The sequence below is a fragment of the Nicotiana sylvestris genome, chromosome 1 (genome assembly GCF_000393655.2).
Source record: "Nicotiana sylvestris chromosome 1, ASM39365v2, whole genome shotgun sequence".
In the NCBI taxonomy this organism is placed as follows: domain Eukaryota; kingdom Viridiplantae; phylum Streptophyta; class Magnoliopsida; order Solanales; family Solanaceae; genus Nicotiana; species Nicotiana sylvestris.
In genome coordinates, this window is record NC_091057.1 from 13,138,399 (window position 1) to 13,156,989 (window position 18,591).

An 18,591-nucleotide genomic window follows, 5' to 3' on the forward strand; every position below is an offset into this window, starting at 1 on the left:
ATTTGGAACTATAGGACGATATCCTGGGAGATCCCAGGTTGTTATCTCTGTATTGAGTTGTATTCCTTTCCGTGATTATTTCGTCTCTGTTATATTTGTTGTTGTTCTTTCCATTCTGTGTTACTTCTTACTGTTGCACTTATTATACTGTCTTATTCTACACTTGTTATACCTTGTATTTCATTTAACCTCAGTAGGGCCCTGACCTTCCTCGTCACTACCCGACCGAGGTTAGGCTTGGCACTTACTGAGTACCGTTGTGGTGTACCCATGCCCTTTCTGCGCATGTTTTTCATGTGCAGGTCCAGGTGCTTCCACTCACTCTTATCATCCTTGAGGTGAGGCGCTTTGTAGAGACTTCGAGGTATATCTGCCGCGTCCGTAGACCGAGGAGTCCCTTTCTATTTTTTGTACTAGCATAGCCCTTTTGTATTTTCCTTTTGATAGACATTCTGGAGTTAGAGCTTTTATGTATCTCTTAGCTTGTGATTCATGGGGTTCCGGATTTTGGGAGTGTTAGGTTGAGATTCTTGTATTGTTATATGTCAGGCGACATCTTAAACACTGTTTCATTTTGTTATCTCGATTTTTAATTATTTTCTTTCCGAATATTTTCTTTTTTCGCATTTGTTAGGCTTGCCTAGTTGTAGAGACTAGGTGCCATCACGATAGTTCACGGAGGGCAGACTGGGGTCGTGACATCAAACTACTCAGGTAGTCTGAGATTTAATAAATAATAATTTAATTCTTTTAAATTTTGGACCTCTGTAGTCGGAAGATTTAAATAAAAAATAATTATTTATTAAATGTTCCTACTTCAGTAGTCTAAATTCTAAAACCTGATTAGTTTGAGGTCTTTTTGCATTTTAACATGTACGACTGTCAGTTTTTCGGATATCTGAAAATATTCGGAATGTACCCGGAAAATTCAGTTTTACAACTGTTTCAGCAGTCGGAAACTCGCTATTTTCTAGTAGTGAGTAATATTTTAAAGATTAATGTACTTGGCTTCAACAATATAATTTACTTTTATGTTTGTTTTTGTTAGAGCACTAGAGTAAATAATTTTGGTGACAACTTTTTGTTGCGACCTCTTTTGTCGCCATCGAATGTAGTACTATGTCGCTATTCCGATTATCGATTTACATACTCCACAAGAAACAAGTTTTACATAGCGACTAAGATAGTTGACACAAAGGGGGTGCTACCTATCGCTATTTGGAGCGGCGACCTATATTCACTGCAAGAAATAAACTTTTAGTTATCGCGTTTGCTTACTATTGTGGCGGGCTTAATTGCCACAAAGCTAATAATAAAACAATAGTAACAATGTAGCAGGGGTGGATGCATATTCACATTGATCCAAACCTTGGCAGACAATTTTAACAAAAATTATATGTAAAATAAAAATAAAAATATTGAATTTAGATAGATTGTTTTTTAATAAATTACATTTAGATAAAATGTTGTACTTTTCAGTACAAAAATATATAACGACTCGGCCGGTCGTTTCATGAGTTACCGCTCTATTTTCCATATTTCTGCTTTTTTATATTTTGGTTATCCGTGTTATGTGGTATCGGGTTAGTCGGTTCGAATCTGGAATGGTTTTGGAAAGTAATGAGACACTTAGTCTCTTTTAAGTAAGCTTAGGTTGAAAAACTTAACTGGCTATTGACCTATATGAAAAAAGGCTTCGATGTGAATTCCGATGGTTCGGATAGCTTCGGGAGATGATTTAGGACTTAGGAGTGCGATCAGAATATGTTTTGGAGTTCCGTAGTAAATTTAGGCTTGAATTGGCGAAATTGGAAATTTGGCGTTTTCCGGTTGATAGGTGAGGTTTTGATATAGGGGTCGGAATGGTATTCTTGGAGTTGCAGTGGGCCCGTTATGTCATTTGTGACGTGTGTGCAAACTTTTAGGTCATTCGGACGAGGTTTGGTAGACTTTTTGATCGAAAGAGGAATTTGGAAGTTCTTGGAATTCTTAGGCTTGAATCCGATGCGATTTTGATGTTTTGATGTTGTTTTGGTGTTCCGAAGGTTGGAACAAGTTCGAATGAGGTTATGGGATATGTTATGTTTGGTTGTGGTCCCGAGGGGCTAGGGTGCATTTTCGGATTGATTCCGGGCTATTTTTCCTTCGTGTTTCACTGTTGTATTCTGCTGATACCTGGTGCCTCAGTCCTTTATCGCGTTCAGGAGGCACGTGTCACGAACATGTAGTGTATTCTCATGGAAGCAGCAAATTGCTATTTGTGATTACGAAGTGTGTCCCGCATTTGCATAGTGTTAGGGGAGGACTTCTTGGCGTTCGCGTATGGCATATCGCGTTCGCATAGAGTCGGGCTAGGAGCTGGGCTGGAGGACCTTTCTTCATCGTGTTCGCGAGTCGTGGGACGCGTTCGCATAGCTCTGTATACAGTGTGTATCGCGTTTGCGATGCTGGTGCCGTGAATGCATAGATCATTTTGATAGCTAGTGTTTTTGTTCATCGCGAATGCGATAGTTATCCCGCGTTCGCGAAGAATGTTTTTGATGCCTGGGCAGAATGTTTAAATAGCCATTGTTCGCAATTTTGGGGCTAACTTTCACCATTTTTGGGCGATTTTGGAGCTTTTTGAGAAGATTTGATTAGGGATTCAAGAGATAACACCTGGAGGTAAGATTTTTGAACTCAATAGTTGATTCTTGTGTGAATTCTACCTAATTAATCAGGGAATTTAGGCATAGTATTGAAGAACTAGGGCTTGTAATTGGAGACCTAGGATTTGGGATTTGAGGGGCCGTTTGTGGTTGAATTTTGGTACTTTTGATATGTATGAACTCGATAGAGGATAAGGATTTTATTGATGTGACTTTTATCGGATTCCGAGATGTGGGCCCGGGATCCGGGTTTGAGCAATTTCGGGATTTTTGATGTAATTTGGATATTTTTGAGTGGTCTTTATTCCCTTAGCATATTTGGATAGTTATGTACTGATTATGACTAGATTTGGAGCACCCGGAGGTCGATTCGTGAGGGCAAAGGCATCGCGGGCTATAGTTTGGACCGGATCGAGGTGAGTAATGATTGTAAATGATGTCCTGAGGGTATGAAACCCCAAATTGCACATCGTTGTGCTATATTGAAGCGACGCACATGCTTGATGATGAACGTGGGGTCGTGCACTGTTGGGGATTGTGACTTAGTCCGTTTCGAATGACTATTTATTGCGTATTTGACTGAAATCTATTTGCTATCATCATGTTTTGGGCTGAATGCCTTATTTGGGCCTCGTTCCAACTATTTGAACCCTTAGGGGATTTTTATTAATATTTCCTCACTATTTTGACTTTATACTTGAACTCAGTCGTGCTATATTCTACTATTTTCATAACTCAGTCATGTTTACTCTGTTTTTAATACTCAAATGATATTTTGGGCTGAGCACTATGTTTCTCTATTGCCCGAGTGGCTATGAGATTCTGACTGATTAAGGCCGAGGGCCTATGTTGTGAGGAAACATTGATATGATTATAAGGCCGAGGGCCTGAGATATGTACGCCACGAGGTGACTTGTTGATATGAGGCTGAAAGCCTAATGATGATGTCACGAGATGGCTTGATATTGCACTTGGGATGTAAGGGGGCCCTCCAGGAGTTTGCACACCCCCAATGAGCGCGGATACCCATTGTGATATGAGATATAGCCCGAGGGGCTGGTATTATTCGGAGATATTGCCCGAGGGGCGGATTTGTTGACATTGTGCCCAAGGGGCGAACCTTTATGTGTTTATCTTTCTTATTTGCTTGTTATTTACCTGCTTAAATTGTTGAAAAGGCATTTTATGAAGTTTAAACTGAGCTAAAATGATTTTTTGCACATCTTTACTGATTTACTGTTTTACTGGCTTTTACTACTTCATTATAGCCTGTGATGTGCCTTATGTGATTTCTTGCTTTCAGTCTTTATTTATGATTATTACTCACTGAGTTGGAGTACTCACTTTACTCCCTATACCCCGTGTACAGATTCAGGCGTTGTTGATCCTGCTAGCGAGAGTTGAGAGCTCTCGGAGTTCAGAGTTCACGAGGTAGCTGTTTGGCGTCCACAATCCCGTGTTTCTCACCTTTTATCTCATTTATTTCTCTTTCAGTGATTCTGTAATTGTTTGTACACACTTTAGACTTGTGTTAGAATTTATAGATGCTGATGACTAGTGACACCCCGATATTGGGCTGTGTTGGGTTTATTTTCCGCAAACTATACTATTAACTGCTTACTTTGGGATTATTTATTACGTTTTTGACTTATTTCTTATTGTTTAATTGCTTTAAACTAAAATGGGTAAGAGTCGGCTGGCCTTGTCTTCACGAGAGGCGCCATCACGTCCGGGTTTAGGGTCGTGACACTAAGCGTACTTCGCAAATCTTGGAAGACATGTTGAGAGCTTGAATATTTGCTCTCGAAGGTTGTTGGGATGATTTCCAACCTTTAGCTGAACTTACCTATAATGATAGCTTTGGGTTAGAGCATGGCATCGTATGAAATATTGTGATGAATTCGCTCCCTTATTTGATAATTAAAAACAATGAGGCTAATGTATTGGGTTCAGACTTAGTAGTATAAGAAGCTATTGATAAGTCCAGTTAATTAGATAGATATTACTTACATCACAAAACAGGCAAATCAATAGCCAGTTAATTAGATAGATATTACTTACATCACAAAACAGGCAAAAGTCTTATGCAGATAAGAGAAAAAAAAAAGAATTAGAATTTACAGCTAGAGACCGAGTGATCATACGAGTCTCCCTTGTGAAAGGTGTGATACAATTTGGAAAAACGGGAAAGATAAATCCAAGGTTTGTAAGATTGTAAGAGATACTAGAAGGGGTGGGGTTATTTTTTTGTTCTTTCTTTTCTATCTAGTGTTCCATGTTTCTATTCCAAAAAATGTATATTGGACTCATCTCATGTGCTTGAAGCACCAATTACGCAACTTGATGAAAAATTAACTTATGACGAAGAGCCATTGGCTATTGTTGATAGACAAGTAAGAAAATTACGATGGAAAGAAATTGTGTTCGTGAAAGTATTATGGAGAAACCATACAGTTGAAAAAGCTACAATGGAAGTGGAAGATACTATACGAGTCAAGTATATGCCTTTATTTAAGTCTATAGGTATGTATCTGAGCTAAATTCGGGGACCGAATTTCATAAAGTGCAGAGAATATAATACCCCATATGTAAAATAAGGGTATAATTAATTTTTTTTAGCTAGAACTTAATTGAAAAAGACAAAAAAAAAAAATAAGGTAAATAAACAAGTAATTAAATAACAAAAAACTAGGTGGGTCAAAGCCCACCAAAAGAGGAATGGTGTAACTGGAAACTAGAAAGGAGTTTTGAGTCATTTTTCTTATAGGATTTTAATACAATAAAAAAGAAAGATTTGGGGGAAAGGGAATACAGCCTTGCCACGTCTAAAACAGAAGCTACACAAGTGGGGGCAAAATGGGACGCAGAAGAGGAACAAAGGTGGAGAAGAAGAAGAAAGAGGTTGGAACCAAACTTTAAAATTTTTAAATACGTACGAATTTTTACGGGTAATACTCGAACTTATCATATGAGTTCTTTTCTTCTTATAAATTTTTTAAATCTCGTTTCCATTTGAAGGATTCCACAATATATAGAAAATTAATAATCAATAAGAAATACTATGGCAGCAATGATATTTTACGTTACGTTTGATACCTATGTCCCGGAAAATAATCTTCTTTGACACTATAGAAAATAAACTATATGAATATTTTTTTTAAGAAGATACTGGACTAGTTTAGGTTATTTCAGAATTAAACGAGATATTGTCAGAGTTAGGTATACTAGTTGATCCGCACAAAATAAGTCATGTCCCGTGGAATGAAAACAAGGAAATAATTATGTTCAACAAAATTTAACTGACTATGCTTGTCACGACCCAAAATCTAATCATGTCGTGATTGCGCCTATCGTGATACTAGGCCTTCCACTTATTTCCAAATACTCCATTTTTCCAATAAAAACTTAAGAAAATCATAATTTTAAAAGAAATCCAATAAGATAAAGTAGAAATCCAAAATCCAACGGAAAGAAACACAATCTCGACCTCGGGTGTCACTAAGTCATGAGCGAAAACTACTACATCTGTTCAAAATAACATGACCAACACGGTTTGAGAATATCCAAATAAACAAACTATAAAGGAAGATAAGGAAAGGAGAAAGCGGAACTGCAGTCGCCAAACAGCTACCTCACAATCTCCATAGAAAGTCTCCAACTGGCAAGATCAGCAACCGCTATCGTGCCCCGAGGATAGCGGTCCCGGAAGATCACTGTTACGTATAATACTTTCACTAACAATGCTCAACCACTCGGTACTCTATATGGCCCGTTCGGCCTAGGGAAGATCCATCCCGGAATATATATATATATATATATATATATATATATATATATATATATATATATATATATATATATATATCATTGATTATAAGTCACCTAGTACCGAGGAAACAGGCCTATCCAGCCTCATGGATAAGATCCATCTCTATACCAATACTTCGGACAAGATCCATGTCCAGGGAAGATCCATCCCTCAATATCATCAACTGCGCGCACTAGGGGTTTAAAGACTCCGGAGGGGCTTCTCTGAGCCCAAGAGCTATATCAATGCCAGCGAAGGCATGATCAATATCTTGTTGCGGCGTGCAGCTCGATCCCATACTGTCAATCAATATCAAGCTCTCCGCCTCACTCAGTCAATACTCTCTAGTGTCACACACGCAGACTAAAAATGTCATGATACAGGCCCGAACGATGATATGATATGTCAAATAGTAATAATCGAGACTAAGACATGATATAATATGCATGAACATGACTGAGTATAGATTATAAATGAAGCTAATGACATGACAGCAAGAAACGACCTCTTGGGTTTCAATAGTGTTGGCGTGAAGCCTTAACATGATAATTAGCATGATTTGTAGCTCATTTGCTTGATCACATAATTACAACACGGATACCAACACAAAAGAGTCAATAAGCGGTGCCATGGAATGATCCAGGCTGCATTTCTCATGGTACATGCCCACACGCCCGTCACTTAGCATTGCGTCACCTCAATAGTAATCATAGAACACATAGTTCGGGGATTCGAACCTCAAAACCATGTTTGGAAGCGTTATTTATCTCAAGCCAAGCCAAGCTCTAGCCTGCGATGCCCTTACCTCTCGATTCGGCCTCCAAATGCCCCGAATCTAACCAAAATCAGTATATAACCATTAAAATATGCTAAGGGAACAAAGTCCACTCGAAAATAATTAAATTACATCAAAATCCTGAAATTGGTCAAAACCCGACCCCGGGCCCACATCTCGGATTCCGATAAAAGTCTCAAAACTAGAATCTTTATACTCTCATGAGTTCATACATACCAAGAATGCCAAAATTCGACCACAAATGGACCCTCAAATCCCTAGATTAAGATCTCCAATTTTCAAGCACTAACTCCCCAATTCTAGGCTTCAAATCCCCCAAATTTCATGTTTAATTATGTAGAAATCACAATAGGATCGAGTATTAAGTCCATAAATCTTACCTCAAAGAAGTTCTCTTGAATTCCCTCTTCAATCTCCCTCAACAAGCTCCAAAACCGACTCAAAAATGGTGAACTATGACCAAAAATTGCAAAAATGGCTTTTTAAACATTCTGCCCAGCGATTTAAATTCCTCAATCGTGATCGCGAAAAATGCCTCGCGATCACTAAGCACAAAAGTTGACTGACCTCAATTAAACTTACACGATCGCAATAAACTCCACGCGATTGCGAAGCACTGGCTCTGCAAACTTACGCGATCGTGGCCTCCACCACGCGATCACGTAGAACAACATGACTACTCCTCACCAGCTCCCCTCCTTCTACGCGAACGCGACCCTGACCCTGCGTTCGCAAAAAATAACTCCACAGCCTATCGTGATCGCTCCCTGACCTCTGCGATCGAATAGAACAATTTTTAGCCCTACCCAACTGATCCTAAGTGATCGCAAACACTCTTATGCGATTGTAAGCACGTGATTTTTGCCCTATGAAAGAATTAATCCCAAAAAAATTCAAAATAAAATGATTTTCCTTGGTGTGCAATTTTGAGAGTTTTTGTGACATTTTTGGATAATTATTTGTATTTGTCTGTGCATGTTTATTTGTTAAATTAATAAAAAATACAAAAATATGTCACATTTTGCATGTAGGATTTAATTCTACAATTGTTAGTAATTAAGTTTGTTTTACAAAAATTAAAAATTACAAAAATAGGCATCTTTTGCATTTTTAGCATTTAATGTCCAAATGTACAATTTTATGCTTAATTATTACTTAATTGTGCGTTAATTGTTTGTGGGAGTTAATTTTTGCTTTTATAACTTAATAATAATTTAAGGATTTTAGAATTTAGTTTTAGAAAAATAAAAGAAGAAAAGAGAGCAAAAATATAAAGAAAATCGGAATTGGGCTCTTCTTCAAATTCAAGCCACAAGCCTAAAAAATACCCAACCTTCCCTACGACCCGGTCCATTTCAAATCGGGTCGACCCAGTCCATAACCCAAATACCCAACACTCCTCCTAATCTTCATTTCCTAAACCTAAAACTAAATGATCCGCCCCCTCTCTCTTCTTTTCTTCTTCACCAAAAAAACTCCCAAAAACCCATCCATGGCTGCCCCTTCACAACAGCCCCATGACCACCTGCTTCACTCCTTCTTCTTCTGCTGAAACACCAGCAGCTCCCCAATCGACCTCCCTCCAGATCCATACTAACCAGCGACCCCATTTCCTCTTGAGTCCAAACAGACCCTATCACTGCTGCTTCGTCTTCTTCGTCTCCGTCAAGCTCTCATGGCTGCTGCGTTGCTGTGTCTTCTGCTACGTCCAAACGGAACCCATTCTGCTACTTCTTCGACGAACAACAACCAGCCACAAACGACCACTGCCACTGCTTCATCCGCCATGAACGACGTAAGCTCCAAGCTCGATTGTGTGTCGTCCAAACATCGGCTTCTGCTTCTGCTTGCTGCGTCTCCTTCACGCACAAAACGACCCCGCTGCTTCTGCCTTCATCTTCTTCGAGCTTGAGCTTGACACCCATGGCTGCTGTTGCGTCTTCTGCTTCACCACTGTTGCTTTTGTTGTGTCGTCTCCTCACCATGTCGGACGACCACCTGAAGCAGTCACGTTTCTGCTGCTTCACTGCCTTCATCTCCTTCGTGGCCTTCACTGCCCAGCCTATTGGCAGCTGCTACAACTTCGTCCAACTTCGACGGGGTTCCACTGCCTCGTTTTCGAACGACACCAAACGACCATCTTCTTTGTTCGTCCATTCATGGTCATCTTCGGCATCGAGCTATTTTGGCACGATAATTGTTTCCGAGCAGATTTGTTTTTGTTCAAGTTTATCGTCGTTCCGATCCGGTTAGTTGGTTTAACCAATTCGTGTTTATTGTTTTTCTTATTTTTCTTCAGTTTGTTTCATGTTTGTTTCATTGTTCTTGTTTATTTTTAGGTAGAAATTGTTAGTAATTATAATGGTTTTAAATTTAAGTTGAAGTTCAACTAATTATGTCTTTAGTTTGTTCTGTTGATTTTAAAAGGATTTAGTATAGAAGAGTGTTAGTTTAAATCATTTGAATCCGTCATGTTTGTTGTTTAAAATAGATTTAATTCATGTTCATTTTTGTTTGAAGTTCGTTTTTAATCCAGTGGTTTAATGCGAGTTTATGTTTTGGTTTTTGATTTGTTGATTTAGTTTGAATCATGTATTTTGTTGTTGATATTGTTGTCTCTTTGCTCATTCATTTATTGTCTAAGTTAACCAGGACTAGTTCCCAATATGGTTTACTTATTCCCAGTAATTTGAAGCTGTATGATTCAATGTGTTCATGAGATTTGTTGTTGAAATTTATTTAGAAATTGGTCATATTTGCTGTATTTTGGTTGAGATTGATTAGGTGATTGGTTATAGCTGATGGGGGTGGTTTGGTAATTTACAGTACGTTCAGGGATAAAATGGTAATTTCAGTAAGGTTGGAGCGGTATTTTTGGAATTGAACATTTGAACAATTATTTAATATAATAGGGGACAAGACATAAATTAGTGGGGGAATAATGTAATTGTTTATGTTAAGCATGGGGGACAAGATGTAATGGGGTGGGGTTGATATAATTGTTTAATATAATGGGGGACAAGACATAATGTAGTGAGGTGGAAATAATGTAATTATTTATGTTAAGCATGAGGGACAAGGTTTAAAATAAAGAAAACATTAATTAGTGTGGACAAAACATGCAATTGGGAGAATATTTCGGGTTGGGGATTCAAGACAAGAGTCTTGTTATATATAGAGTCATTTTGACACATTTTGAGGAGGGCTTTAAGACTTGAGAGGGGAGGACTTAGACTTGAACTTGAACGATTTTTGAGGATTATTTTGAGAGAGGAATACATTCTGAAAATCTGAAGAGAATATGATAGAGTTTAAAAAGAGAAAACAAAAACAAAGTGAGAAACGAGTTTAGTTTCGGGTTTTAATACACGCGTGAGTTGTTGCTGTTTAGTTTGTTTACAAACTTTGGGTTTGTTCTATTGAGTTGTTCGGTTTTTCTTCAAAGTTTTCTGGGCCTTGAATCTGGTTCGAATTTGTTGTTGTTGGGTTGCTGCTGTTGCTGTGTATTTGCACTATTACTGCTTCTACTGATCTTCATCTTCTTTCCTTGCTTTCCAAATACCAGGTACACAAACTGATACATTGGTTCATCTTGTAAGCCACTCGAAGCATGAATGCAAAAATGAGAAAGATTTGAAGTTGTAATTTAATGTTGTCTATTCTTTCTTTTACTGTCTGTATGTATAATGTTCCATGCGGTACCATGTAAACTCTTTAAACAACTCACTTTCGAAACTTAACTATCATAACTCGAAAGTATGTAAATAAAGTAGGACCTTATCTTCATTTATTTTAGAAAATGAAAAATAAAAATATAGTCATGCTAAGATTATCCTTTTAAAAAATAATGAGACGAGCCTCGCCAAATAAAAAATGCAAATTGTGGGGCCCTCAATAATTGGTCATAATAAATACTTAGAATTTGGGATGGACTGTTTAGTGAATTTCACTGCCTTCCCCAAAGACAATAACGCGTTAGACTCTTTAGGCGCGATTTAATTAATCTTACCTTCTTAAACTCGGGTGCGCATTTCATGCGACCCAAATCCAAATCCCAAAACATTGAATAAAACTGTGTTCCGGATTGCGGGTGCATTTCATGTGACGCAATCCAAAGACATGTTTTTAAACGATGTTCACATTCTTTTAAAAATATAATAATAAAAGCGGTAAAGAGTTAAAACTTACATAAGAGCGCATAATTGTATAAAATCAGATAAACAAGCCGAATATGACAGTTGAGCGACCGTGCTAGAACCACGGAATTCGGGAATGCCTAACACCTTCTCCCGGGTTAACAGAATTCCTTATCCGGATTTCTGGTTCGCAAACTGTAATATGGAGTCATTCTTTTCCTCGATTCGGGATTAAATTGGTGACTTGGGACACCCTAAATCTCTCAAGTGGCGACTCTGAAATAAATAAACAAATCCCGTTTCGATTGTCCTTTAATTGGAAAAAACTCCTTCACCCCTTGCGGGGGCGGAAAAAGGAGGTGTGACAGCGATCGCAATGAACAACTATCTGCAACAGACCTGAAGGAAAAATTTGCAACTTTTCAAACATGAATTTGATCCGTTTAACCATCCGATAGTCACCCGAGTCCCTCGAGATCTCAACCAAATATGACAACATATCCCATAATCTCATTCAAACTTAGTCGAGCCTTAGAATAACTTAAAACAACACTAAAACACCAAATCAACCGTGAATTCAAGCATAAGAACTCCAAAAACTTTCGAATTCCGATTTCGATCAAAACGTCTATCAAACCTCATCCGAATGACCTGAAAAGTTGCACACACATCACAAATGATACAACAGACCTACTCCAACCTCCGAAATTCTATTTTGACCCCTATATCAAAATCTCCCCTATCAACCGGAAAACATCAAAATTCCAATTTCGCCAATTGAAGCCTAAACCTACTCCGGGCCTCCAAAACACATTCTGATCACGCTCCTAAGTCCCAAATCACTTCCCAAACCTATCCAAACTATCGAAATTCACATCTGAGCCCTTTTTCACATTAGTCAACGTCCGGTTGACTTTTCCAACCTAAGTTTACTCAAAAGAAACTAAGTGTCTCATTCCTTTCCAAAACCTCTCCGAACCCAAACCAACCAACCCGATATCACATAATACAATTGAACAAGACAATAAGAAGCGGAAATGGAGAAAACGTAGTGATAGCTCATGAAATAACCGGTCGGGTCGTTACAATACTAGTGCTCGTGGAGTTAATACATAGACTGGATTTGTAACGATATAGGTAGCTGAAGAAGTCGAATGAAGTGCTCGTAGCAGCAAGTTCAATATTTTTGCACAAGTACTGTGAGTAGTAATCTCAGCGCAATTTGTATTTTCATAACCTGCATGATTTATACATTATTTTGAAAATAAAATGTATTACCGAATGTTTGAAATTGCATGTGGGATAAGTCCTTTACTTGATATGGTATTGAATAGTTTACCTGAGAGGTTTACAGTTGTTTAAAATGTTCTTGTTGTTACTAGACATGTTTTACTATTACTTGAGATATGATTACCGCTACCGAAATCGGATACATGATTTGATAAGAATTAAAATGCCCTGTACTATTTTGGAAATGTTTTTTTTTTGTGAATATTTATTATTTACAAAGAAAAGTATAAATGGGAGGAGACTTTGAAGGATCCTGTAGCTAACGGCGGGTTTGTTTGACCTGCACCTTGTATTTACAGATTACCGATTACAGTTATAGCCCTTAGTGGGAAGGTAGAACTAGCATACAGTTACAATTTTCCCTCGAGTAGGGACCTACAGTTATATTTGACTCCTTTTACGAAGGTGTCTACACAGTGATACAGATTACATGATCCTTTCTTGGAAACCTCCCAAACATAAGATTTGATATGACAATATTTGCAGATTTTGTTACTGAATTGTTAATTGATTCCTGCTTACATGAAAACAAACAAGATGGATTGTTGTTACCAATTCTGAAAAAGGAATTTATTTCATGATATTTTATGATTATTATACAAGCATGTTTTCTAACTTGTCCCTATTAAGAACGGCTGTGGTTAAATGTTATTACTCACTGAGCTAGCGTCTCACTCCCCGCTGCTATTTTTACAGAGGCAATAGTAATTGCAGGCGAGGATACCGTTCATTAGAGTGCACTAGTTGGCAATCCTGGTTATTCACGTGGGCAAAGATTGTTATTTATTTGTTATAGTCTTTTTCTTGAAATTCTTAGAGTCTCTCCAAGTTGTTTTGTTAGTATCATGAGTATTCATTCATTATTTTAGTCCTATGACTAGTATTGGACTCTCTTATAGTATTTTGGAGATGAGTTTAAGATTACTGTGTTGCAAGTGATTGATTAATAGTAGGGAATAACTATTTGATTAGTTGATGAAGAATATAAGATATTTTTGTTGATATAGGTTGGTTTTGTTATTGATTTTTGAGATATGGTAAATTTTTGGATAGTCCTAAAATAGGGAAAATTATGTCCGATTTTCTAAAAAATACCGATGAGGCTTACTTGGGAGTACTTGCTCGTAAGCGCCGATCATGATCGTAAATTAGGTCGTGACATTTGTCCATCGATTTCACATTTCATTGGACTTGGGCGACGAAAATCAATTTCTCTCCATAGACCTTGCAGGTTGTTGTAATAGGTCACAATAGATCCTTCACTTTGTTTGTGTTGCGTCACCTTCCTATTAAGATCATAAACCTGTGAAGTGTCTCCACCGTCAAAATATGTTGTAGCAATAGAATCCCACACAACTTTTGCTATTGGAAATCTGACGTAGTTACCAATTAGACTTGGATCCATAGAGTTGATCAGCCATCCCTTCACCACATAATTTTCTATTATCCACTTCCTGAAACAATGATTTGTTTCAAAAGGTTGTGGGAGATCTCCATTTATGTATATCTCTACAACTTGGGACCAAATTCCATAATTAGTGTCATTTAACTTGACGCCAATCAGTGCTGCTATTCGTTCATGACTGGTTATGGTTGGTGTTTGGCTTAACATCTGTGATATTCTAGATGTTAAATCGATAAGGACTGAGTTCTCACCTCGGGAGTCTTCTGTTGAGGGTGTAGATTCTCCCATTGCTTCAATCTCTCGTCTCTTTATTATCTTTCTTCCTGTTATTCCTCAGAAAGATGCATCCTAGAGCATACGCCTACCCTCTGATACCATGTCAAGAATGGTAATCTTTAATTTCATACTATACTCCTAAAATACAATGAATACAAGCTGTTGTTTATATAATATATACAAAGGATCTATACTTCGAAGGTAATAACTATTGTACATAAGTTTAGGCTAGGAGCTTGGAGTCTATAATTGGAGACAAATAAGAAGGAATCCCTGTAATCTTTCCCTAAAATCGTTGCACAAATCTTTTGTTACAGCTCATGACAACATCAAATGTGATGACCCGGCCGGTCATTTTAAGAAGTAGCGCCCCAATCCCCTATTAACTGCATTCCTCATGTTTGTTTCTACTATTGTGAGCTGTCGGGATGATTTATTTGGAATTTCGGAGAGTTTTGGGATACTTAGTCCCTAAATGAGAGTTTAAGTTGTAGAATTTGGGCCATAGTCGAAGCAGTGTGAAGACGACCTCGAAATAATTTCGACGGTTCCGTTAGCTCAGTTGGGTGATTTCGGGCTTAAGGGTGTGTTCGGATTGTGTTTTGGAGGTCCGTATCTAATTTAGGACTGAAATCCCAAAAGTTGAATTTTTGAAGTTTCCGGTTCGATAGTGAGATTTGGATCTAAGGGTAGGAATGAAATTCTGAAAGTTGGTGTAGCACCGTAGTGTTGAATGTGACGTGTGTGAAAATTTCAGGTCATTCGGACGAGGTTTGATAGAATTTTTGATTGAAAGCGTAATACGAGAGTTTTTGAAGTTCTTAGGCTTGAATCCGATGTTAATTGGTTGATTCGATGTTGTTTTAGGTGTTTTAAGGATTGGTATAAGTTTGGATAGTGGTATATGACTTGTTCGTACTATTGGTTGAGGTCCCAGGGGCCTCGAGATGATTTCGGATGGTTAAAGAAAAGTTAGGAAATTTGGAGTTGCAGTTGAAGTTTATGGCTGCTATCATAACCGCATCTGCGATTGAGAGGCCGCAAGTGCAACTCCCGCAGATGCGGAATCAAGCCGCAGAAGCGGTCAGGCGCGTAGAGGACCAGAGTCGCAGGTGCGAGTGGATGAGTGCACCTGCGGTACCACATGTGCAGTATGTCGGTCGCAGGTGCGGAAGCTTGAGGTTTAATGAATATTCCCAAGTGCGGTCCTTTTTCGCAGTAACGGGACCGCAGGTGCGGTCCTATGACCGCAGAAGCGGATTTGCTGGGCAGAAATAAGATATTTCGAGGGTTTGAAATCAAAAGTTAGAAAATTAATCTGGAGCTCGGGAGAGGGCAATTTTGAAGAGGAAATCAGTGGGTAACGATTCCTAATCCCTTTCTAGTTGTATTCCTATAATCTAATCTTAGTTTTGTCATTTAATTTCGGATTTGGGATGAAAATTGGGGAAAAAAATGGAGAATGTTCTTAGACCTAAATTTCGTGTTTTGATTGGGAATTTGATATTGAATTTAGATTATTTTGGTATGGTTAGACTTGTGAGAGTATGAGAATTCTGAAAATATAAAGTTTACCCGATTCCGAGACATGGGCCCAGAGGGCGTTTTGGTTATTTTTCCTAATTGCGCGTATTAGCTTAGAATTTATTTGTAGAATCAGTTACTTGAAGTGTTATTTACATTATGCAATTGAATTGAATAGATTTGGGTCATTTGGAGTAGAGTACTCGTGGCAAGAACGTGGTTTCAGGTTGATTTTGAACTGGTTCGAAGTAAGTGGCCTGCCAAACCTTGTGTGGGGGAAAACTCCCCTTAGAATTTGGTATTATTGATATTTGAAATGCCTTGTACGTGAGGTGAGGAGTGCGTACTTGTGCTAATTGTTGCAAATCCATTTTTCCTTAAGTAACTATAATTGTGTTTCCTTTCCTGTTTATACTACTTGTAATTTAAGCCTGTTGTTAGCTTAGGGAAACATGTCTAATTGACTTAATTGCTTTACTTGCTCAAACTGCCTTATTTGGATTTTGTGCAGCATGCTAAGCTAGAAATACCTGTTTTACCTTGGTATTGAATTTGAATTGAATTCTGTATTCTTCGTATTATTGCTGCGTGTTTACTTTGGGACTACGGGACAGTATCCTGGGAGATCCCCTTGCATGTTTACTTTGGGACTATGGATCGGTATTCCGGAGAGATCCCCCTGCACTTTTATATTGGAACTATGGGACTACACTCGGTAGATTCCCCCTGTACCGAGTATTTACATTTGGGACTACGGATCGGTATTCCAGGAGATCCCCGCGCGTTTTGAGTTGGACTACGGGACATTATCCCGGGAGATCCACTTGATATTTATATTTGGAACTATAGGACGATATCCTGGGAGATCCCAGGTTGTTATCTCTGTATTGAGTTCTATTCCTTTCCGTGATTATTTCGTCTCTGTTATATTTGTTGTTGTTCTTTCCATTCTGTGTTACTTCTTACTGTTGCACTTATTATACTGTCTTATTCTACACTTGTTATACCTTGTATTTCATTTAACCTCAGTAGGGCCCTGACCTTCCTCGTCACTATCTGACCGAGGTTAGGCTTGGCACTTACTGAGTACCGCTGTGGTGTACCCATGCCCTTTCTGCGCATGTTTTTCATGTGCAGATCCAGGTGCTTCCACTCAGTCTTATCATCCTTGAGGTGAGGCGCTTTGTAGAGACTTCGAGGTATATCTGCCGCGTCCGTGGACCGAGGAGTCCCTTTCTTTTTTTTTGTACTAGCATAGCCCTTTTGTATTTTCCTTTTGATAGACATTCTGGAGTTAGAGCTTTTATGTATCTCTTAGCTTGTGATTCATGGGGTTCCAGATTTTGGGAGTGTTAGGTTGAGATTCTTGTATTGTTATATGTCAGGCGATACCTTAAACACTGTTTCATTTTGTTATCTCGATTTTTAATTATTTTCTTTCCGATTTTTTTTTTTTTTTTCATTTGTTAGGCTTGCCTAGTTGTAGAGACTAGGTGCCATCACGATAGTTCACGGAGGGCAGACTGGGGTCGTGACATCAAACTACTCAGGTAGTCTGAGATTTAATAAATAATAATTTAATTCTTTTAAATTTTGGACCTCTGTAGTCGGAAGATTTAAATAAAAAATAATTATTTATTAAATGTTCCTACTTCAGTAGTCTAAATTCTAAAACCTCATTAGTTTGAGGTCTTTTTGCATTTTAACATGTACGACTGTCAGTTTTTCGGCTATCTGAAAATATTCGGAATGTACCCGGAAAATTGAGTTTTACAACTGTTTCAGCAGTCGGAAACTCGCTATTTTCTAGTAGTGAGTAATATTTTAAAGATTAATGTACTTGGCTTCAACAATATAATTTACTTTTATGTTTGTTTTTGTTAGAGCACTAGAGTAAATAATTTTGGTGACAACTTTTTGTTGCGACCTCTTTTGTCGCCATCGAATGTAGTACTATGTCGCTATTCCGATTATCGATTTACATACTCCACAAGAAACAAGTTTTAAGTAGCGACTAAGATGGTTGACACAAAGGGGGTGCTACCTATCGCTATTTGGAGCGGCGACCTAAATTCACTGCAAGAAATAAACTTTTAGTTATCGCGTTTGCTTACTATTGTGGCGGGCTTAATTGCCACAAAAGCTGATAATAAAACAATAGTAACAATGTAGCAGGGGTGGATGCATATTCACATTGATCCAAACCTTGGCAGACAATTTTAACAAAAATTATATGTAAAATAAAAATAAAAATATTGAATTTAGATAGATTGTTTTTTAATAAATTACATTTAGATAAAATGTTGTACTTTTCAGTACAAAAATATATAACGACTCGGCCGGTCGTTTCATGAGTTACCGCTCTATTTCCCATATTTCTGCTTTTTTATATTTTGGTTATCCGTGTTATGTGGTATCGGGTTAGTCGGTTCGAATTCGGAATGGTTTTGGAAAGTAATGAGACACTTAGTCTCTTTTAAGTAAGCTTAGGTTGAAAAACTCAACTGGCTATTGACCTATATGAAAAAAGGCTTCGATGTGAATTCCGATGGTTCGGATAGCTTCGGGAGATGATTTAGGACTTAGGAGTGCGATCAGAATATGTTTTGGAGGTCCGTAGTAAATTTAGGCTTGAATTGGCGAAATTGGAAATTTGGCGTTTTCCGGTAGATAGGTGAGGTTTTGATATAGGGGTCGGAATGGAATTC